General features: G+C 33.8%; 1 long non-coding RNA gene and 1 other non-coding gene across 2 annotated transcripts; one reads left to right on the forward strand and one right to left on the reverse strand.

Annotated features, from left to right (window-relative positions):
• Window positions 1-390: 390 nt before the first annotated feature.
• LOC107950703 (uncharacterized) lies at window positions 391-4,020 on the reverse strand. The gene is made up of 2 exons (XR_001698150.2): window positions 3,255-4,020; window positions 391-827 (listed from the first exon to the last, which is right to left on the reverse strand). It is a non-coding gene; the product is annotated as an uncharacterized lncRNA (long non-coding RNA).
• Window positions 4,021-17,940: 13,920 nt separating this feature from the next.
• On the forward strand, window positions 17,941-18,047 carry LOC121215783 (small nucleolar RNA R71). The gene has a single exon (XR_005911757.1). It is a non-coding gene; the product is annotated as a small nucleolar RNA R71 (small nucleolar RNA).
• The last annotated feature ends 5,010 nt before the right edge of the window (window positions 18,048-23,057 follow it).

Below are 23,057 nucleotides of genomic sequence, written 5' to 3' on the forward strand. Positions count from 1 at the left end.
TATGCTAAAACTGAATGAAAGATGTAAACACAGAGCAATAAGCAACACTTCACAAGTTTAATTACTATGACATGAAAGAATTAGATTATTTGTCTTTTCTAACTTGGAATTATAAAAACAATGTTGATGATGTTACAGAAGAAATCCATAGCAACTCGGTTATTTATTAACCCATGAAATCACGCTTATTAATTTTTTCTAGCATATTTCTATGTTCAATCAACTTAGTAATTTTCATAAGCAGAAATCATATTATGTGAGGTAACAATAATATTTCTATATTGAAACAATTTAATCACATTAATATTAAGGTTATGCAATGTAATAAATTTATTTTGATATTATTACTAATTTGACCTAATTTATCATAAAAAGATCAAACATGCACCATTTAGATATTGTGTCAATTAATTACAATTTTGTTCTGATTAAATAATTAATTCAATTGCATCCCTACATTTATAATGTATGAATAACATGTTCATGATTTTATTTGAATGAATAAGCAATCAAGACACATAACATCATTTTTAGCAAATGAGAGCCTTGAAAATCTCTCTTCACATGGTCGATCCTTACTTTAAGGAAAGTGGGTGGATGGCTTTGCTATTTTTCCTTGATTCATGCTTGATTCATGGGAGAGAAACCTTGAAATGAAGAGGGGTTGTACAGTCACATGTGAGAATTTTGTGGCTGATTTTTAATGTTTTACCAAGTCTTGGGTGGCTGATTTGGGCACCTCTATGGACGGTTGGGCCTTCTCCTCCTTAATTGATGGTTTGGGCTCCTATTTCCTTAGCAGACTGCCTTTTCCACCAGTTCATCAACTATCTCAAAAAGTGTAAAAATCATGTGTTTTAGTGTATAAAATGATTAAATTAGCAAATTCATCTTAGTATCAGCTAATAAGACAAAACTATAACAAAAATTCCAAAATTTGTTATCAAACACTCAAAATTTGCACGAATTACTAGTTTAAAAGTGTTGAAGATAACTATATATTTTAGAATTATCACACCTCCAAACTCAATTCATTGCTCGTCCTGAGTAATGACACTTTATAGATGCAAAAAAACGTAATTGCAACATAGTAAGTAAAATTAATTATTCGTCTAATCATGCATCAAAGAAATCATACTCAATTTTTTTTTTTTTTTGCAAATATGTAAGTCAAGTATATACATTTTCCAAATTTACTCAAGCATTAGAGTGCCATAAAAAATTATGAATTGAATGTCTTCTCTTCATGAATGTGCACTAAGTTCTCTCCAATCAATTTTTTGTTTCCCTCAAGTAATGCTAAGCAACAATCCTAATGCTTAAATTGTGTCTTCATATGTTGAACTCAATAGCTCCTCTCCATTAATGTACAGGCATAGAAATCTAAATCAATAGTTTTTTTATATGGTTATAATGTGGCTTGGGTCAATGTAGGAAAAGATAGACAATTTTTAGGCTAAAATCTTAGACTCAGCTTACCTCGAACCTCTGAAATGCAATTATCCCCCAAAATACCTACTTCTTTTCAATTTGAGTACATATGCTCTCTGTACATATTTTCTCAACAACTGCATTTATTTTAGCAACAACAGATACTTTCTTGAGCATATAAATCAACATTTGTACTTGTATTGAGCATCCAGTACTTTTCTCTAGCTCCCCCAAACTTAAAGCACAAAAATATTCTAGATGAACTAAGTCTAAGGTATGGGACAAATAAAGATAAGTATTAAAATACGAAAGTGTAGGGTTCAGAAAAAAAAAATCAGGTCATATAGTTCAAAAGTAGGGTTTCATGGGATAAATATTAATAATGTTGAGGCTTAAACAATCTAAAAAAAATGCCTAAATCATTTTTAAATTACCATGCCTCTTAGGATTTCGCCTTAAGGAAATTACTAAGTCAATTCTAAAATCTTAAACTTTCATGCATGCTTAGTTTTTTCTAAGGAATTAAAATTTTTTTCATGACAGCCCTTATACACAATCAGTAAGATCTACTTACATATCATAACTTATTTAGCATACAAATACTTGAAATAATAAGGATTTATGCATACACTAGAGCTAAAATTATTGTGCAAAAAAAAAAATTGAGCAATTTTCACTTAAAACATACCTTTATGAACAAAATTAATTATCTCAGATTACAATATGATCCCCCCCCACTAAAGAGAAACAATGTCCTTATTGTTTAAAAGCATAAATCAAAGGCATAATTACCAAAAAACCCTCAACGTTTAGGGGCTTTTAGTTTTGTACCATTAACCTTTTTATTTTTTAATTGACACCCTCAACATTACGATTTTTTCAGAAATCAGTCCAATTTTAACGGTAAACGTGACTTGATCAAAACGGTTAGAGTCTATGGATTGAAGATAAAATCTAGAAATTTAGGCACAAAGTCAAAAGGGTTACGTGAGAGTTTTCTAAATGCACCCCTTATTGAGTGTCTCATATTTCCGCATATCTCCAATAAGCTTGTTGTTGTCGATATGCATGTGCTACAGCATGTCCATGATTGCGAATTGGTCTAGCTGTGTAATAGTGCTAGATGATGGAAATGTGGGTGTCGGATTGGTCCACCCTGGATTAACAGATCTAGTTGGTGTTACAAAGTCAGGATAGGTAGTTAGTTCTAGCTCATTAACTGGTTCCAATATGTCTGGATAATTGGGTGATTTTGCTCTGGTTGGTTCATCATCTGGTTCTGCTTACTTCTGCCTAGCAACATCACCCACTATTTTAGCTAAATTAACATCTGTTATTTTAGCTAAATTAACATCTGTTATACATCCTTGGTTGTATCTTGCTCTAATATCTATCTTTAGATGGGTGTGAGATTGGAAACATAGTAAAGTGATTAATGATAGGAAATAGGCAAAACCAGGTCGCTTTGTAGCACACTCTCGAATTTCCTTAAGGATGATTCTTCTGACATCAATAGACATTTCTGTCACAATAGCACACAATAAGAGCATTTGTTCTATCGAGATAGTGGAACTATGAGAGATGGGCATAAAACTAAATCAGAGGAAATAGAACCAAAACTTTGTTGTTGGTTTCAGAAACTCCCTTTAGCAAACATGATTACTAAAATTTGAAGTTATCTATTTGGTTCCAGGAATCTTAACTTCTTGCAGAACTTCTCTAAGCATCTTCTAATCAACATTTTGCAACATAACAGTATAATCATCGTTATCGATGTTAGGCAATCCAAGCAGATAATTAATATAAGTTGAAGTTAAAGTTACCTTCTTTCCTCGAACATATATCTCTATTGCAGTAGATAAAGTTAGGTTTGCATAGAATTCTCAAAATAATTCTTCTTTTGGAGGTGGTCTGACATCACAAAATAAATTCCATTCCAATGCATATACTATCTTCCGAATGATTGGCAACATTGTTGTGCAATCAACATTCGTCAAGCTAAACCCTTTGTCTGAAAGCCTCAGTTGATTCTTGAAGATGGATTCAAACCTCTCCATTGCTTCTTCAGTATGGAATCAATTTTGGAGTTCATTAGGTTGGGATGTAGAACTTTTTCTCTTTTGGGACATTATGCGAATAGTAGGTGTGCAGGCACGGGATTTTTGTAAAATTGGTGAGAGTCGATTCAATAGGGTGTTTGAGAATGATGGCAATGATCAATAATAATAGAGGTGCTGTAACTAGGAGCAGTGGCATTGATTAAGGCAATTGGGACGGTGGCTCTTTAGGGTTGCAAAGGGCGGTGTTTGGTGGTGCGACAATGAGGGTGTGCAATGGTGAGAGGTGACCGATGATGGAGGATTGTGACGACAAGGTGTAACTAAGGTGGTAAGACAATGTGTGACTTTGGTGTTGGGGGGAATATGCGGTCGGCGATGATGGCTATTTGAGGGGAAGGAGCGGCAACAAAGGGATTTTAGAGTGGGTGAGGCTGCTGGTGATGGGGGTTTTTAGGAGAGGGTGGCTAGTGGTATATGATATGTTGGATATAAGGGTGGTGAATTTAGAAGGGTAGAGCTAGGTTAAAGTTTAGCCTGAGGTAACAAAACATCATTAAATAAAAAAAAACCTTTTATTTATTTTTAAAAAAATATAAATATATATGTAAATATATATTCATATATATTTAATTTTTTTAATTTTTTGGTTGCTCAAAATATTTACAAAAATTTAGAATCATTTATTAAAAGAAATAAAATAAATAAACAACTCATGGGTGTGAAGTTTTATTCTGCCAGACTTCACTACCCCAATAATGTTTAAGGCGTTGACCATTTACCTTGAACTTACCCCCTTTACCGTCTTGCAGTTTGACTGCTCTGCATGGAAAGATTTTGTAACACCCCTAACCCGTATCCATCGCTGGAACAAGATTACGGAGCATTACCAGAGTTTTCAAATCAAACAGACATAAATTTCAAAATTTTCAAATCATATCAATAAACACATTACAACCAATTCAAAACGTACATATTGTCCTTTAAACGAGCCATCGAGGCCCTAAATACGCGTTAGAAACAAGTCGGGATTAAATCGAAAACTTAGAGATTTTTTAGAAAACAATGAAAATATTCAACATTGTAGGGATCTCACGGCCAAGAGACACTCCCGTGTCTCAAGCCGTGTGGGCATTCGAAGTAGGGACACACGGCCGTGTCCCAGCCTGTGTCCGTGCTTGTGTAACTCGTTTACTTGGTTTACACGGCCAAGCCAGTCGCCCGTGTGCCAGGTCGTGTACCCTTCGAAGTAACCTCACACGCCCTTGTGCCAGGTCGTGTGCTAGGCCGTGTAATAGCCTAACTTGCAACCTTTTGAAAGCTTCAGGGGACACACGGTCGTGTCAACTGGCCGTGTGTCACACATGGCTGAGACACACGCCCGTGTCTCTACCCGTATGGACGAAAATAGACCATTTTACAAGTCATTTTTCTCACCCAACTTGTCATGTACCTACAAGAAAAAATGCACATATACACAAGCCATAACAAGGCACCAAATTCATACATAACCAAGTCATATACATATGGTACAATATCATACAACTAATATGCCCTTAGGCACCTCAAAATAACAATATGTAAACATGTACAATCATGTAATCGATTTGGCCAAAATAATCAACTAACTTCTAATCAAGATTGCACCAATTCAAACTATTGAATTGATTTACCATAACCTATCAAATAATACTAAATATTCCATTCAATCACTAACATCATTAGACATATATGCCTTTCATTACAAGAGATCAATTCACAACCAGATACTAGACTTATGCAATATGCATATTCAACTATGATTTCATCATGCATATTCAACTATCATTTCATCTTCCATCATTCAGCTATATTAAATCATTCATCAACCATTATGAAGCTAATATTTACATACCAAAATATACCATTTCACCAACAAAATGCCAAATCACAAGCCAAGCAAAATGACCATTTCAACAACCAAATTACATGGCCAACATTAGCCAAAATACCTATACATGCCATTATAACGAACTTAAAAACATCCATAGGTACCGATATAGCCGATAGATTGTGATAGATCTCCGACGACTTTCCAACCTGAACGATCTTCCGACAACTACAAACACATAAAAATAAACACTAAGTAAGCATGTCATGCTTAGTAAGTTCGTAACACATACAATCTAACCTTGCCAATACAATATACAATCATAAAGCATGTATAACCCAATCCAACCTGAGAATAACTAACTCAAAAACTTATATATGTACATTCATACTCTTAATTTTCACAAGGTACAAATTACCTACCTTTCATCAAACTAATGTAATTTACATTGAAAGCTCTTACTGAAGCTCACACAAGGTAATAATACGATGGTTGACACATCCTTTTTCGTAATTTGATAATCGAAGTTATCCCTTTTCATAGTTCAACAGCCAAAGCTATCCCTTTTCATAATTTGATGGTTGTCACCATCCCTTTTCATTGTTCGATGGTCGTTACCATCCCTTTTCATAATTTGATAGCCGAAACTATCCCTTTTCATAGATCGCTAGCTGAAGCCATCTCTTTTCATAGTTCGATAGTCGAAGCCATCCCTTTTCATAGTTCAATGGTCGTCACCATCCTTTTCATTTTTGATGGTCGTCACAATCCCTTTTCATAATCGATAGCCGAAGCTATCCCTTTCCGTATTCGATAGCCAAAGCTATCCCTTTTCATTCGTCGATGATTGTCGATACGCCGTTGGATTTTTTCGTCAACACTTAATTTGATATTATACAATAATAGCATTCAAATCATAAAATAAAATAAAAAAACGAAACTTAAACTTACGAACTTACCTCGACGATACATGTAGAAAACAAAGTTCACTAATCCGAAGCTTTTTCCTTGCCTCGATCTAAAACCATATAAGGTTTGTCTTGATCTATACGGATAAATTTAACTTAATTTAATATATAAATCATTCAATTTAGCCCAAAAATTCATATTTTGGAAAAATTATCATTTTGCCCCTATACTTTTAATTTCTTTACAATTTAGTCCCTAGCTCATAAAAATGGAAATTTATGCAATTTCACCACAACCCACTATGGCCGAATATCAATCTAGTCCCTAGCAAGACCTATATTTCATTTATTTCACAAATCCATCATGTAAAATTTTCTATTGTTCAATTTAATCCCTAAATGACAATTTCATCAAAAACCACCTAACAAAAGTTGTTTATCTATTAACAACCATCCATTTTATATCATCAAACATCAAAACTCATGCACATTCATCAATGAAAAAACCCTAATAATTTAACAATTTCACAAATTAGTCCCCGGGCTATCTAGATTAAGCTGCAATAATCCCGAAAACATAAAAATCATTAAAAACGGGACAAAATACATACAAATCAAGAAAAGAGGAGTTGCCAAACTTAAAGCTCCAAAAATGGCTTCCTAACCCTAACAACCTGTTGAAGAAGAAATAAAAGATGAAGGTTTTATTTTGTTTTATTTATTTTATCATTTAAATACCTAATTACAATTATAACATTTAAAATTAATCAAAATTTCAATAATGCTAAACCATGCTCATCCACTAGCACATTTTTATTCTAATTACCATATAAAGACTCATAATTTAAGGTTCTATAGCTATTTAACACTTTTAGCTACTAGAACTCAACTTTTGTACTTTATGCAATTTAGTTCTTTTTATCAAATTGAGCATGTAAACAGTAAAATTTATTAAAGGAATTTTTATGTGGTACTACTACCATGCTGTAGGAAATAAAATAATAATAAAATAAATTTTTTGAATTTGAATTTTTGGTCTCGAAACTATTGTTTTGATTTCACTAAAAATGGGATGTTACAGATTTGGTGAATAGTAAATAACCCGAACCGTTGAGACTTTAACTTTTCGGGAAACAACTTTAATCTAGAGTTAAACAGTAAGACTTTAACTCATGGATCCGGATGTGCTTGTCATGCTTTTTTTTTTTTTTTGCTTTCTCATTGAACAACTTGGCATTCTTATAGGAAAACATTTTGAACCCTTCTAACTCATTGAGTTGCAACATCCATTTCTCTCCAGTAAGCTCTTGATCCAAGTTAAGCTGCTTGAGAGCCCAATCAGTTTTATGCTCCAACTCTAATGGTAGATGGTAGGCTTTACCAAACACTAACCGATAGGGAAACATCCCTAAGGGAGTTTTGAAAGTTGTTTAGTAAGCTTATAGCACATTGTCAAGCCTCCTAGACCAATCTCATTGATTTGGATGGACCACCTTCTTGAGCACACCTTTGATCTCTTTATTTTTCAACTCATCTTGCCCATTCGTTTGTGGATGGTAAGCATTGGCAATCTTATGCCTCACGCCATGCTTGTGGAGTAACCATTTTAACCATTTGTTCACAAAGTAGGACTCCTCATCACTGATGATGGCCTTTGGAGTTCCAAACCTTGTGGATATATGCTTTTGTAAGAACCACATCACCACCTTGGCATCATTTGTCGGATATGCCTCAGCCTCTACCCATTTGGGCACATAGTCAACTGCCATTAATATATACATGTTACCATAAGAAGGAGGAAAATGATCAAGAAATTCAGTACCCCAAATGTCAAATAATTCTACCTCAAGCATGTTCGTTAATGGCATATCATTCCTTCTTGATATGTTTCCAACCCGTTAACAACGGTTACAATTTTTTATAGAGGCATATGCGTCTTTAAACAAGGTTGGCCAAAAGAATCTGACTTGAAATACCTTGGTTATGGTACGTATACCTCTGAAATGTCCCCCACTTGGGGATGAATGGCAGTCATACAAAATATCAGTTACCTCATTTTTCGCCACACATCTCTTGATCATTTGGTCTACGCATTGTTTGAACAAATAGAGCTCTTCCCAAAAATAGTACTTTACGTCATGAAGGAACTTCCTCCTTTTATTGATACGACATCTCAGGCGACATCAAACCTCAAACCACAAACCAAAAAGTTAGCATAATAAAAAAACCAAGGAATATTATGAAGTCTTACCCTAAAAATGTGGTCATCTGGAAAATGCTCGTTAATAGGAATGAGTGAGTTAATTTCTTCTTGATGCTCTAATCTGGACAAGTTATCTGCCACCTAATTTTCTAACCCTTTCTAATCTTGGATCTCAAGATCAAATTCTTGGAGTTGAAGCTTGACCGCCTATAAAAGAGTTATCATTTATAGTAAAAATAACACATAAAAAATATAAGAAATTAAATCGACGATGTCTGCAAGTGCGTGGGTCAAATTATAATATAGTATAGTTTACAATGAAACACTTGGAAGTATTTCGAGGATCGTACCCTAGGGAGGATGAAATAAATCTATAAAAAACATTTTTACAATAATAAGTCTAAATATTATTAATGATAGAAATTAATGATAGAAATTAAATAACTAAATAAATCAACAAGAAAAATAACAAACGACTTAAATCAATAAAACCAATCAAGAAAATTAACTCATTTCAAGGTTTGCAATTACTTTAGATTAGGGTTTTAGGGTGGATTAGCTATCGATTAACCAATTATTACCTCTCACCTTAAACTAATTAATCAATTAGTTGATACTCACTTATCTTCTGATCTAACTTTCTCAACTAGGATAAACTATGATTTACTTGGTTCAACTTATCTCCCGATCTAGTGTAACCTATGATAACTTCCTAGGGTTGTCAAGCCTAGGGTTTAAGAATGCATAATCTATACCAACTAATGCTATCAAGAAACCCTAAATCCTAAATTACTCGTTAATTTCCCTAAGGGATTTAGCCACTCATGTTATTCATAATCTCAATCTCAATTGAATAAATCATGTAAAGAACATGATTGAATCGGAAGAGAAAAGAGATTAGAATAATCGTGGATTGATATTGAATAGAGAAATGAGTAGTAAATCTCTCAATCAGAATAATGAAATATGTCAACATCAAAGAAGAAATAAATTGAAATACTTCAATCATATAAAAGAACTCTTGGATCGTAATCGATTCTAAGAGGAAAAAAATAGTTTAAAAAAGCCGAAAGAAAAATAATCTAATCCTACTCCTAAACTATTAGGGGTTTTTATTGCGTCTAAGATAATGTAGTTACATCAAACCCATAAGGTCTTATTTATAGGAGTGTTGGCAGCCTAAATTACTTCTTCGGCACGCTCTAAGTCCTCATATAAAATTGATTGTATGGACAAAAATAACCCTGGCATACTTGGGCGATAAGTCGACCTATGTCGCGTCATATCCCTTGTATGGTGCGACAGAACATGTGTTTTACACCCTCTTTGGTTTGTTTCATGCTTTAATGTATCAGGAAGCTTGTGCATCACTCTTCCTTTGCTCCTACATCAATTGGGCCTATAAATCATCATCCTACACACTTAATTACATATATTAGCACTATCTAAAGCCTGTGTCAGCCTAATGGGTCACAACAGTCACAAATTGTGTTAAAAACACTTATTTTTACTAATATTTAATTCTAACTACTAAATACCAAAAACATAATATTAAATACTAAATTTCATAGAAAACAAGCTCTTCAAGTGCGAAAGTGACCCAAATTAACTACTACATTGGATGATAGGTCAAAGCACCCACTGGATCGATATCGGCTTAGCGTCTTTCTTGGCAAGCAAATACTTGATTATCGAATGATCTATCTAAACCGTCACCTTAGTACCTACAAGATAAGAACGAAACTTGTCAAAAGCAAAAATAACAAATAATTATTTTTCCATTATCGTATAATTCAGTTGTGCTCCCGTCAAGGTCTGACTTGCATAATAGATGGGATGAAAAATTTTGTTCCTCTGATGTCCCATTACAACTCTTACCGTGAAGTCACTTGCACTGTACATAACTAAAAAGGAGACTCCCAATTTGGTGTGACGATGATCAGTGTTGAGACTAATTGAATCTTAAACTCATTGAAGGTCTTCAAGCATTCCTTGTCAAAGTTGAATGTTGTGCCTTTCTCCAGTAATTTACATAAAGGTTTGGAGATCTTGGAGAAATCTTTGATGAACCTCCGGTAGAACCCAACATGTACTAGAAAACTCCTAACGCCTTTAACAAACATCGGAGGTGGAAGCTTCTCAATGAACTTTACTTTCACTTTATCAACTTCTACCCCTCATCTTGTTATTTGGTGCCCAAAAATGATACCTTCACTTACCATGAAATGACACTTTTCCCAGTTAAAGATAAGGTTTGTCTCTTCCCATCACCTTAGTACCTTGGGTAGATTTTCTAAGCAATCATCATAGGTATCTCCAAACACTAAGAAATCGTCCATAAACACTTCTAAAAACTTCTAACCATGTCAGTGAAAATAACCATCATACATCTTTGAAACGTAGCAGGTACATTACACAAACCAAAAGGCATACACCTAAAAGTGAATGTACCATACAAGTAGGTGATTGTTGTTTCGTATTGGTCCTCCAGGGTTACTGTGATCTAGTTGTAACACTAATATTCGTCTAGAAATAGTAGTAGTCTTGCCTTGTGAGTCTATGTAACATTTGGTCTAAAAATGGTAACGAAAAATGATCTTTTCGAGTTGCCTTGTTCAACTTCTGGTAGTTCACACAAATTCTCCATCTTGTAACTGTTATGGTCGGTATCAATTCATTGTTCTCATTTTCCACAACCGTAATGCCTTTTTTCTTTAGCATGCACTAGATCAGACTTACCCATGAACTGTTTGAGATGGGTAAATGGAACCCGTATCTAACCATTTTTATAATTTCTTTCTTAACCACCTCCTTTATAACTGGGTTCAACCTTCTTTGTCCATCAATTGTTCTTTTTTCACCATATTCTAGTATGATCTTATGCATGCATAAAGTTGGACTTATACCTCGGGTATCAACTATGGTCCACTCGATCTTCTTTTTAAATTTCTTCAACATGTCAATCAGTTTCTTCTCTTGATTCTCAGTTAGCTTAGCTGAAACTGTAACAGGAAGAGTAAAAGAGTTACCTAAATAAACATATTTTAAATGAGAATGAAGTACTTTTAAATTCAATTTAGGCAGCTCTTCAATCGATGCCTTTGGTTGAACATGCTCACGGGACGCCAAATCTAAAGATTCAAATTGAGATTGTCGAAAACAAATCTCTTTGAATTAGCCTCTAGCAACACTAAGTATTCATTCACTTCTTTATTACTTGGTCAGTCAAGCACTAAGACTCGCTCCAATGGGTCATCTACAGAATGTGTTCCTATTTTGTAGCTAAACCTTCTAACTTAGACATTGAGGAACACTCCTCAACTACCTTAGGAAACCTTATAGATTTAAATACGTTAAATATTACCTGATCATCTTAAACTCGCATGGTGGTTTCACCCTTCTGCACATCAATTAAGGTCCTGCTGATCACCAAAAAGGCCTTCTTAAGATGATTGATACTTCTTTATCTACTTCAAAATCTAAAATAATAAAGCTAGCAGGAAAAGTGAATTTATCTACATGTACCAATACATCCTAGATTTTTCCTTTTGGATGTGATAAGGACCTATCTGCTAATTGAAGCATAACCGTTCTTGGTCTAACTTCGCTTATACCCGATTTTCTAAATACATACATGGGCATCAAGTTGATGCTCGCTCTTAGATCACATAATGCTTTACCACAATGGGATTATCCAATATTGCAGGGTATGATAAAACATCTTGGATCTTTCATTGTTTGAGGTAACTTGTTCTACAAGAATGTAATGCACTCATTTGTTAATGCTACTGCCTCAAATTCTCCAAGTCTTATCTTTTTGGAAAGGATGTCCTTCATAAATTTGACATAGTTCAACATTTGCTCAAGAGCTTCCACCAATGGAATATTGATATGAAGTTGCTTGAGTATATCTAAAACCTTTTTCAATTGGACCTCCTACTTTTTTTGTTAGAGTCTTTAAGGATAAAGTGGTGGTGAAGTTTTAACTTTTGTTGAAAAATTCTTCTGTTACACTTTTGTAGCATCTGACACAGGTGTTACGTTATCAAAATTAACTGGTTTAGGGTTTACCTCATCGAAATTTTCAAAATTTGGCTTCTATGAAATTAGAGTTTCAACACTTGCTTGAGCTTCCTCTTTTTCTTGAGCATCAACAAGCTTATCTTCGATCTTGAACTTTTGGACTCCAATTTCTTCCCACTTCACAAAGTGACTACTTTGCAATGCTCTTTACTCGAACTTCTTGGATTTTTTGTGTCATTGGGCAAACCTCATTGGGGTATATTTTGAAGTTCATTGGCTACTTGACCCGCTTGATTCTGCAAATTTCTTAAAGTGGCATCATTCTTTGCCATATATACCTTCAAAAAGTTTTCCAAACTATTGGAAGATTCAACTTGCGGTGGTTTCTAAACTTGCTGAGGGAACCCTGTCAATTGATTCAGTCTTTATGGCATGTAAGTGTTTTTAGGACCAACTCTTTTATTACTTCATGAGAAATTTGGGTGGTTTTTCCATGAGGCATTACAGAAGTTTGACTACAATCTGTAATGTGTGAATATAATATGCGAATGTGCAATTGTACACTTCAAATTAAGTAATAAAGTAGTAAGTAAGATCGTCTCCTAAGGGATCAGATAGGATTAATTCGGTTAAGCTATTACTATAAAATATATGAATTAGGCTATGGAAAAACAGAATAGCAATTTGTAGAGGAAAAATCACGTATGCAATATTAAAATCAAATAACTAACTTAAAATGCTGTGGCAAAGATATAGAGACAAAGTTGAGAGGATCTACGCTGTTGAATGGGAAGGTTAGGATTACTAAGATTCTTTCCTCATAACCAATCTATTATTTAGATTAAATCTAAGGTAGTCTACTTCTTTCAAGAGTCAGACCTCAAGCTACCCTACCTAAGGCTTTGCATGTCTACAAGCCTTAAGAAGGATACCCAACACTGTTTATTCCTTTCTTTGTACAGAGCGCAACTCTATGTCTAGAGTGCTACGAGTATTGTATCGAATGCTCGCTTGTATCATTTGATCACAATCCAACTAATCTAACCTTTTCATAATTAAATCAAGTTTATGGACATACCATACATTCAATTATGTCTAGAGACTGCATGCATAAATTTTCAAAATAACACAAATCAAATGAAATAGTAAATCTAATCAGGATAATGCCTTGGTCATTAAAGGAACTAATGATTCATCTAGCAATCCCAACTTGATAAGATTAGCTCATGAATTGGAAATTAAAAACCAAAATGAAAGTATCATTCAACAACATACTTCCACAATTAAAATTCACAAAAATCAATTAAGATAATGAAGGAAGAACATCAGGAAGCTTTCGCCAATTCAACCCTCAACTCTAGTGCTGCAATATCTTGCGAAGCCCAGGGTTGAATGCTTCTCCTTATTCCTTGTGTTGCTGCTCTATTCCTTAGCTGCTACCCTCTTTCCTTGTGTCTGTAGATCTCCCACAAGAAAATTGTGTGAGAGGAAAAATAGTTGTCTTCCTCTCTTTCTCTTTCTTCTTTTTATAGGGTAGGTCACCCTCTCAGCACACACTTTTTTCTCCCTATTTTTCTGGTGGATATTTCTGGTACAAGTATAGTTGGCTGAGAGTGGCACGAATTGACAGCTGAGTCAGTATATTCCTGTAATTGCCATGGCATTTGTGCTGGCAACCTATCCAAAACTTTGTCATGACAAAACATCACTCATTCACTTATTTTCCTCATTTCTGCACCTGCTATAAACAAAACACAATTCCTTTCCTCCCATAAGTAAAAGTAACATATAGTGACATTGAAAGCACAATCCAAGCTTCATGATGCAATGTTATAAAAATACTAATATAATTTCCTAAAATGCAACTAAATTTACTCACGAACGAATAATTAACCAAGTCTAAAGGCCTAAAATATAACTCTTTTCAAGAGTTATCACACCCCCAAACTTGAGTTATTGCTTATCCTCACACAAAATATGCATGAATGCATGAACATAATAATTGTCATAGCAACATAATCACCTTTGTATTGTTAGACCATTAAGAGAGCATTTTTTACTTCACTTCTCAACAACCTTCCATATCTAAAAATTTGATCAAGTTTCATAAGCTTATTTAGCAAAGGTAGTGTAGAAATTACTGCCCTAAAAGAAAGAAAAATCCTAAGTACTTGTGCAACTTTCACTATAGTAAGTATCTCCTAATTTACTTATTTCATCTTTTAGCGAACTTAGTTTTCCCTTTTTCTTTTTTTCATCTGGCCTTATACATACTCAATACATACATATTCATTTATTATGCCTATTATTTGACTTGACAATTACAATGGAGCATGCACTAAATTGTTGAATACTCAACTATGTCATGATTTGAATACTTACTCATAAAGTTAAGGCTTTAGACTAAAAAGATGGAGGGAGAAAACAACTACCTCCTTAGCTACGCAGCCTGTTACTACAGTGAAGTGCCCCTAATTTTCTTTTCTTTATTACACACTTTTACTTGGACTCACCTTTCTAGCCAATAGCATGATGGAGCAAACAAAGTGGTGCTGACTTACTTGGCATTCTAAGCATCGGAGTATTTGATGACATTTTTTTTCCTTGAATTTTCTTAAACATTGTCACTTTATTCATTATTGAGTATTGCCTTTGTACTGAATTTAGCTTCAAGAATCTCTAAATTTATTAAAAGAAACTCACTATAGATCAATTTACAAGCAAACTATCCTAAGCTAAAATCACCTAATCCACTGTCACAACTTTCTAAGTTTATTGAAGAATTAAGCTCCTTATCAAACACCACAGACAAAAAACACTCATTTTAGTTTAAACAATTCTTGGCAGTCATGTGTGCCATGGCAAAATGAATGAAAAATGAGTAAAAAATATACTAAACAACATGCTTAACGAAATATCTAAAGTAATCTAAATGCACAATACACCCCAAACCTAAGGGATGCATTATCCTCAATGCATGTATAGATATGAATCATGAATGCAAGAACATATATATGTACATAATGAAGGGAGAAAAACTTCCCGACCTTGGAACTGAAAGGTGGTACTTTAATTATGACGAATGGTCTTTCGTGTACTCATCTTATAACGCATCGGCCTTTTAAGTAAATTGAGTAGTACATCCTCCTTATCATTGTCAAATATGGTGATTTCAGGAATAATTTGATCGATCTCATGATCTTGTTCAATCATCGGTTCATAGAAAGAGGTGGAACAACTACAATGTTGTCCATTGGTGATGCTACTAAGGGACTTGCTTCCTCTTCATCCTCACGGTCAATGTCAATGCTGACAGACTTTGTTTTCTCTAGTTTTTCCTTCGGTGCTTTAGGTTCATTCTCTTCATTGGCAGGATTCATCTCAATGGGCTCTACATCACCGACTCCTTCCCCTTCTGCAATTTATTAAACAAAGGATATGAAATAACTAAGAGAAATTTAAATCGATAAAATAAAATAAAAATAATTTTCAAGATGTTGAAGTTAAACATCTCGAAGATCAATAGATTGTTTGTCTCACTCTACATGAGCATCCCGGTAGTGCTTCAAGCGTTGTCCGTTAACTTTAAATGTATCCCTCATTTTCATGTCTTTGACATCAACAACTTCATACGAATATACACGAGCTACAAAGCATTTTTCGTCAAAATTGAAAGGTCTATTTTGCTCTAGCAAAGTGCACATGGGTCTTTACTCAAATGAATCTTCATCACTATCAGAATTGTTATAGCAAAATCTCGTGAACTCTTCCTCCATTTCTACTCTTATCAAGTCAATGGCACGACATTCTTTATTCTCATTAGCACATTTCAGTACATTAAATACATTGAACGTGACCTATTGATCATTCACCCTCATAGTCAGTTCACCTTTCTGCACATCAATTAAAGTCATGCCTGTAGCAAGAAAAGGTCTTCTAAGAATAATTGGCATATCTTTGTCAACTTCACAATCTAAAATAAGGAATTCTACTGGAAAAATAAACTTATCTACTCTTACTAGTATGTCCTTAATTTTACCTTTTGAATGTGCGTAGGATCAATCAACTAGTTGCAAAGTAATGTAATAGGTCTTGCCTTCCCAATTCCCAACTTCTTGAAAATAGATAGAGGCATTAGATTTATACTCACTCCTAAATCACATAATGCCTTACCAACATAACGATTTCCAATTGAACATGAGATAGTGAAACTCCTTGGATTCTTTAACTTTGGAGGTAACTTATTCATCAACATTGCCGTGCACCCTTCAGTGAGAGCAACAGTCTCAAATTCTCCTAATCTGCGCTTCTTGACAGTATATTTTTCTTAAATTTCTCATAATTAGGCATCTACTCCAAAGCTTCTACTAGCGGTATGTTGATGTGGAGTTGCTTCAAGACCTCCAAAAATATTTTCAACTGGACATCCTATTTAGAATTTTGGAATCATTGAGAAAAATGTAGAGGTGGCCGTCCTTTAGGTTGTTGATATTGTTTTCCTGTGGCATTTTTGTTGGGAACACGATCTGATTCTGCTATAACAATCTTTTGCTTAGCCTTTTAAGGTATAATGTACTTTTAGATGGCTCTAGGATCTTCACATGGTTGTTATTCGAGTTCCCCTCTCATTTCATGGCATCTTCAGCAACGTCATTCAACTGAGTTCCACTTTTGAGAGTGATCACTTTGCAATGCTATTTCCTTTGTGATCTCGAATTCTCAGCATCATTTGGCAAATCTCCTTGTGGCCTCAAATTTAACGCATTGACAATCTACCCTACTTGATTTTCTAAAGCTCTTAGGGATGCAGCTTGACTCTATATCATGACATCATTTTTGGCCATGTATTCCTTCAATAGAGCTTTCATAGATGAAGATGATGCTGAACTTTGTTGAACATTTTGTCGTGGCATTGGTTGATTTTAACCAAGTGGTGCATTTGTGGCATTCTATCGAACAACATTGTTGGACTTCACCATTACTTGATTATTTCAACTAAAGTTTGGATTTTGCTTCCACCCTAGATTGTAGGTGTTGAAATATGGGTTATTGTTCAGGTTGAAATTACCCATGTATTACATAGAGGCTGGATTTGATGTGCATTCATCAAAAATATGATCTTCCCCATAATAAACACATGATAGCTCGACTGTTTTCATTTTCTGAACTACAACTAGTCTCTTTAGTGTTTTGATCATATTAGTTAAAGATGATACCTGAGCCGTTAATGAAGTGATTGCATCAAGCTCCATTGTGCTACCAACTTTTTTGCCAGTCCCTACTCTTGTAGTAGGGTATTGATAATCATTGTTGGCAATCCATTCCAAAATCTCATATGCTTCATTATATGATTTATCCAACAAAGTACCATTAGCAGATGCATCAACTAGCATCCTTGTATGCTTGTTTAATCTATTATAAAACATTTCCATCTCTGTCTAGGGTTGGAAACCATGCATTGGGCATTTCCTAAGTAATTCCTTGAATCACTCCCAAGTTTCATACAACGTCTTATCCTTCGATTGTCAAAAAGATGTGATATCATTCCTTAACTTGGCATTCATATTTGGAGGATTATACCATAGCAAAAACCTTTGACGAAAATCATTCCAAGATGCCACTGTCCTTGACGGTAAAGCATTTAACCATGCTCTGGCTCGATCTCTTAATGAATATGGAAACAATTTAAGTTGCAAGGTGTCTTCAGGAACACCCTATTGCCTGAATGAGTCACAGACTTCCAAGAAAAGTCTTAAGTCATGGATCTTTAGTAGGTAATCCACTAAACTGTTCTACCGTTTGCAGCGTATGAAACGTTACTGATTTCAACTTGAAATGTTGAGCTTGAATGTGTGGTCGACTATTCCTGGATTCAAATCATCCAAAATTGGCACAACGTGCTCTCGAATGGGTCTGTCTCTATCATCCATCACACGAGGGATAAGCAAATCAACATCCCAACCATTCGGATGTAATAGATCTTCCGTACCTGGATCATTTCCAATCCTAGCCACATCTTGCAATTCTTGTCTCCTTCTCAAAGTTCTCTCAATCTCTAGGTCAAAAGGATACTCCTTGTTAGTAGGAATGCCCCTATTCATGCACTAACAACAAACCTATAGAAATTAAAAATAACAAAGTTAAATAAAACTAATGGAATTATATAAGAAAGTAACAAAACCAAATTTCACCAAACTGCCGATCCCTGAGAACGGCGCCAAAAACTTGTCACTTGTGAATATAATATGTGAATGTACAATTGTACAAGTCGAATCAAGTAATAAAGTAGTAAGTAAGATCGTCTCCTTAGAGATCAGATGTGATTAATTCGGTTAAGCTATTACTATAAACTATATGAATTAGGCTGTGGTAAAACAAAATAACAATTTGTAGAGGAATAATCACGTATGCAATATTAAAATCAAATAACTAACTTAAAATACTGTGGCAAAGATATGGAGACAAAGTTGGGAGAATCTATGCTGTTGAATTAGAAGGTTGGGATTACTAAGATTCTTTCCTCATAACACAATAATGCCATGGCAAAATCTTAACCAATCTATTATTTAGATTAAATCTAAGGTAGTCTACTTCTTTCGAGAGTCAGACTTCAAGCTACATTACCTAAGGCTTTGCATGTCTACAATCCTTAAGAAGGACACCCAACACTATTTCTTCCTTTCTCTGTACAGAGTGCAACTCTATGTCTAGAGTTCTATGAGTATTGTATCGAATACTCGCTTGTATCATTCGATCACAATCCAACTAATCTAACATTTTCATAATTAAATCAAGTTTATGGACATACCATACATTCATCTATGTCTAGAAACTACATACATACATTTTTAAAATAGCACAAATCAAATGAAACAATAAATCTAATCAGGATAATGCCTTGGTCATTAAAGAAACTAAAGATTCATCCAGTAATCCTAACCCGATAAGATTAGCTCATGAGTTGGAAATTAAAATCCAAAATTAAAGTATCATTCAACAACATATTTCCACAGTTAAAATTCACAAAAATCAATTAAGATAATGAAGGAAGAACTTCAGGAATCTTTTGCCAATCCAGCCCTCAAATCTAGTGTTGTAATATCTTACGAAGCCTAGGGTTGAATGCTCGTGCTTCTTCCTTGTGTTTCTACTCTGTTCCTTAGCTACTACCCTATTTCCTTGTGCCTATAGATCTCCCACGAGAAATTGTGTGAGAGGAAAAACCACCACCTTTCTCTCTTTCTCTTTCTTCTTTTTATAGGGTAGGTCTATCTCTCAACACACACTCTTTTCTCCCTCTTTTTCAGGTGGATATTTATGGTACAAGTACAATTGGCTGAGAGTGGCACGGATTGATAGCTGAGTCAGCATCTTCCTAAAATTACCATGGCATTTGTGCTTGTAACAACCTATTTTTAGTAACGTCAAAAATAGTAGTTTCAGGGCCACAAATTCGACGAGTAAGTTCGTAAATATTCTTTTTTAATACTTACAAATCAAAGATGGTTTTTAAAAGGTTTTTGATACGATAATTTATGCTATTTCAATAATTAATTAACTTTAAGTGGTAAGACCCTAAAGTTAAGTGGTTTTAGAAAACGAGGCATCAGGACCTTGTTTCTATAGACTGAGCCATAAATAATTTTATAAATATTTACGAATTATTATTAAGGTTATATAAAATTTTCGTTAAGAAATTTTAATGTTTCGATAGTTAATTAAGCAAAAAGGACTAAATCATAAAAATTGAAAAAGTAAATCGCTATTAGTTTAAAGGTGTAAATAGATTAAAGAATTATAGTTGGATGGCCTTAATGGGTAATTTACCCATACCTAAGATGGTGGGATGGTTTTAAGCTTTAAAATCTTTTAATTTATATGTTTTATAAGTTAATTTATTATTATAATAAAGTAAAAAGGTTAATAAAGTAATAATAATGCAAAAATGGTCATTTTCAACCTTAAGTTTTCTTTATTTCAACCAAAAGCCATGGCTATGGAGAAGTTAGGTTGGACCATGTTTCAGTTTATGCATGAAAGTCTATTTTGCACTTGTTTTTAATGATTTTTATGTTATTGAGATCGTTGCAACTAGGTTTAGTTAACTCGTACATCTGTTTTTGAAATTATCAAATGTTTTAGAATGTGCCATGGATGAATTTAAGGTGTTTGTGAAAGTTTATGATATATTGTTAAACTTTGTTGTTAAATAAACATATTTTATTAAGTAAATTTGGGTAATTTTTAATGTTAAGGACTAAAATGTGAAATTAGTAAAATTACAAGGACTTGCCATGAAATAATAGAAAATATTGGTTTTAAAGGAGTTCCACACCAAATGGCTAAGCTTGAAATTTAATAAAAATGGTTAATTTGCATATTTTAGACTCAGGGACTAAATTAAATAAAAGTAAAACATTAGGGACAATTTTGTAAAAATGTAAAAAATGAATAAATTGCATAAAATAAATCATTTTACTATCTAAATTAATAATTGAATGAAATTATGAATTTAGATTAAGATCGAGTGGAAAATAAAGGAGAATGGAAAATTACCAAATAACCCTTGTACTTTGACATTTCTGTAAATTTAACTAGGTAAGTTCGTATGAACTATAATCACTTAAATGTTGATGAAATTGAATGTTTAATGTTTGATTCTATTGTAAATGAATCAATATATATATGTTATTATACAATTTACCAAGTAAAGAGACAATGAAAATCCAACGACGTTCGATGACTATTAAGCCCCGTTTGAACCTTAGGAATATATAGGATGCAAATGACATGTCATTACGGTTACCATTTTTTGGGTGTTGGTCCTGAATGTCCCACCGATGGCTGAGTTCTGACATTTGTTACGGATACTCATCAGCTTCTGTGAGTGGCATCGTGTGAGCTATTTTGACTGTCAGCTTGTGTGAGTAGACCCAGGTTACCATGTTTTGGGTGTTGGTCCTAAATGTCCTGCCAATGGCTGAGGTTTGACATTAGTTTTGGATACTCATCAGCTTGTGTTAGCAGACCCATTTTACAGCTCTGTGAGCTACGACTATATGTTTATCACACTTTATGTGAGCTTTCCTGCGTATCCAATGTTATTGTAAATGGTTCAACGGGCATGAAAAGAGAAGGAACGGTAAGTATTCAAATGACTTATATTATGAAAACTATGAAAATGAATGAAAAGGAAATGTTAAATGAAAGTATGACTGTGTTCATGGAATTGATGATTTCAAGTGAGGTTATTCATGGTTAATGACTTATCTTATGTTATTCAAGTGAATTATGAATTGATGCATTAACATGTGTTGCTGATGATACTTAGGCTTGTGTCAAACTATTGGTTGGATTGTATTATGTTAGTTTTAAAGAAATAAATTGAAATGACAAGTAACTAAATGGAAAGATGCTTATGTGCATGAAAGAGTGGTAAGAATCAAAGTATGTAATTTCTCATGAAATGGCTTATTGTGTAGTTGATTCTAAAAGAATTATGCTTAAATGCACTAGCTTGTGGCTATGGTTAATGTTATGTTTATGTACTGTATTCTATGAAAATGAAACGGGTGAGAATAGGTAATGAAATGATAAGTTCATAGTTGAGATGTAATGTGATGAAATAAAAGGATTGTTGAGTTAAAGGACTTACTTGTAAGGAAGAAATTCACTTATGCTATATGTGAGTTTACTTATGTCATGAATGAATACACTAATTCGTGAGTTAATAATGTAATTAAGCTTATGCTAAGTAAATGAAATTGTAAGTAAGTAGATGAAATGGTTCATCGTTTTAAGGAAAGGTTGATAATTATGTAAGTCAACCTATGAGACCTTATTATGTTATAAATGAAAGGTGTATATGATGTTTATAAATATACTCAATTGTGAGTTGAATGGTGTTCAATAGGTTTATACTAAGTTTAAAGTGTTGGTGTTGAATCATGTTTAATCTATGTATGATAGTATTGAAGTGATAAGTTATGTTTCAAGTTTATACGAACTTACTAAGCATTCATTGCTTACGCAGTTGTCTTTCTCTTACTTTACAGATTATCGAAAGCTCGATCGGTTTGGAAACTTGTCGAAGATCAATCACACTATTTAGTGATTATATTGGTAGATTTTGATGTCTTGATCAAGGTTATAATGACATGTATAGGTAGACTCGTGGTTTATAGTAGTTCATGAGTTTGGCATGTGTATGTCACTTTAGTTGATATACCTTTGGTACTTTTGATGCCTTATTGTTGGGAGTTATTTTGACAAAGTGTTAATACATGTTTAAATGGCCAAAATGGTAGGTGATGAATTGACCTCAATATGGTCAAGTTATGGTATACTTTGGAAAGGTTTTGAACAGATGTGCATGATTGAAATATGGTTTGTATATATGTCGGTTGTTGGAACCATTTGGAAATGGCTATATTTGTGTCATTTCAATAGTTTTGATGCATGTGAGAAATGACCCAAATGGTAAGGTTATTTTGATATGGCATGAGGCTAATATGGTATTGTTGATATGTATCAATTGTGATATGTTTTGGTATGGAAATAAGTTA

The sequence above is a fragment of the Gossypium hirsutum genome, chromosome D03 (assembly GCF_007990345.1).
Source record: "Gossypium hirsutum isolate 1008001.06 chromosome D03, Gossypium_hirsutum_v2.1, whole genome shotgun sequence".
NCBI lineage: Eukaryota > Viridiplantae > Streptophyta > Magnoliopsida > Malvales > Malvaceae > Gossypium > Gossypium hirsutum.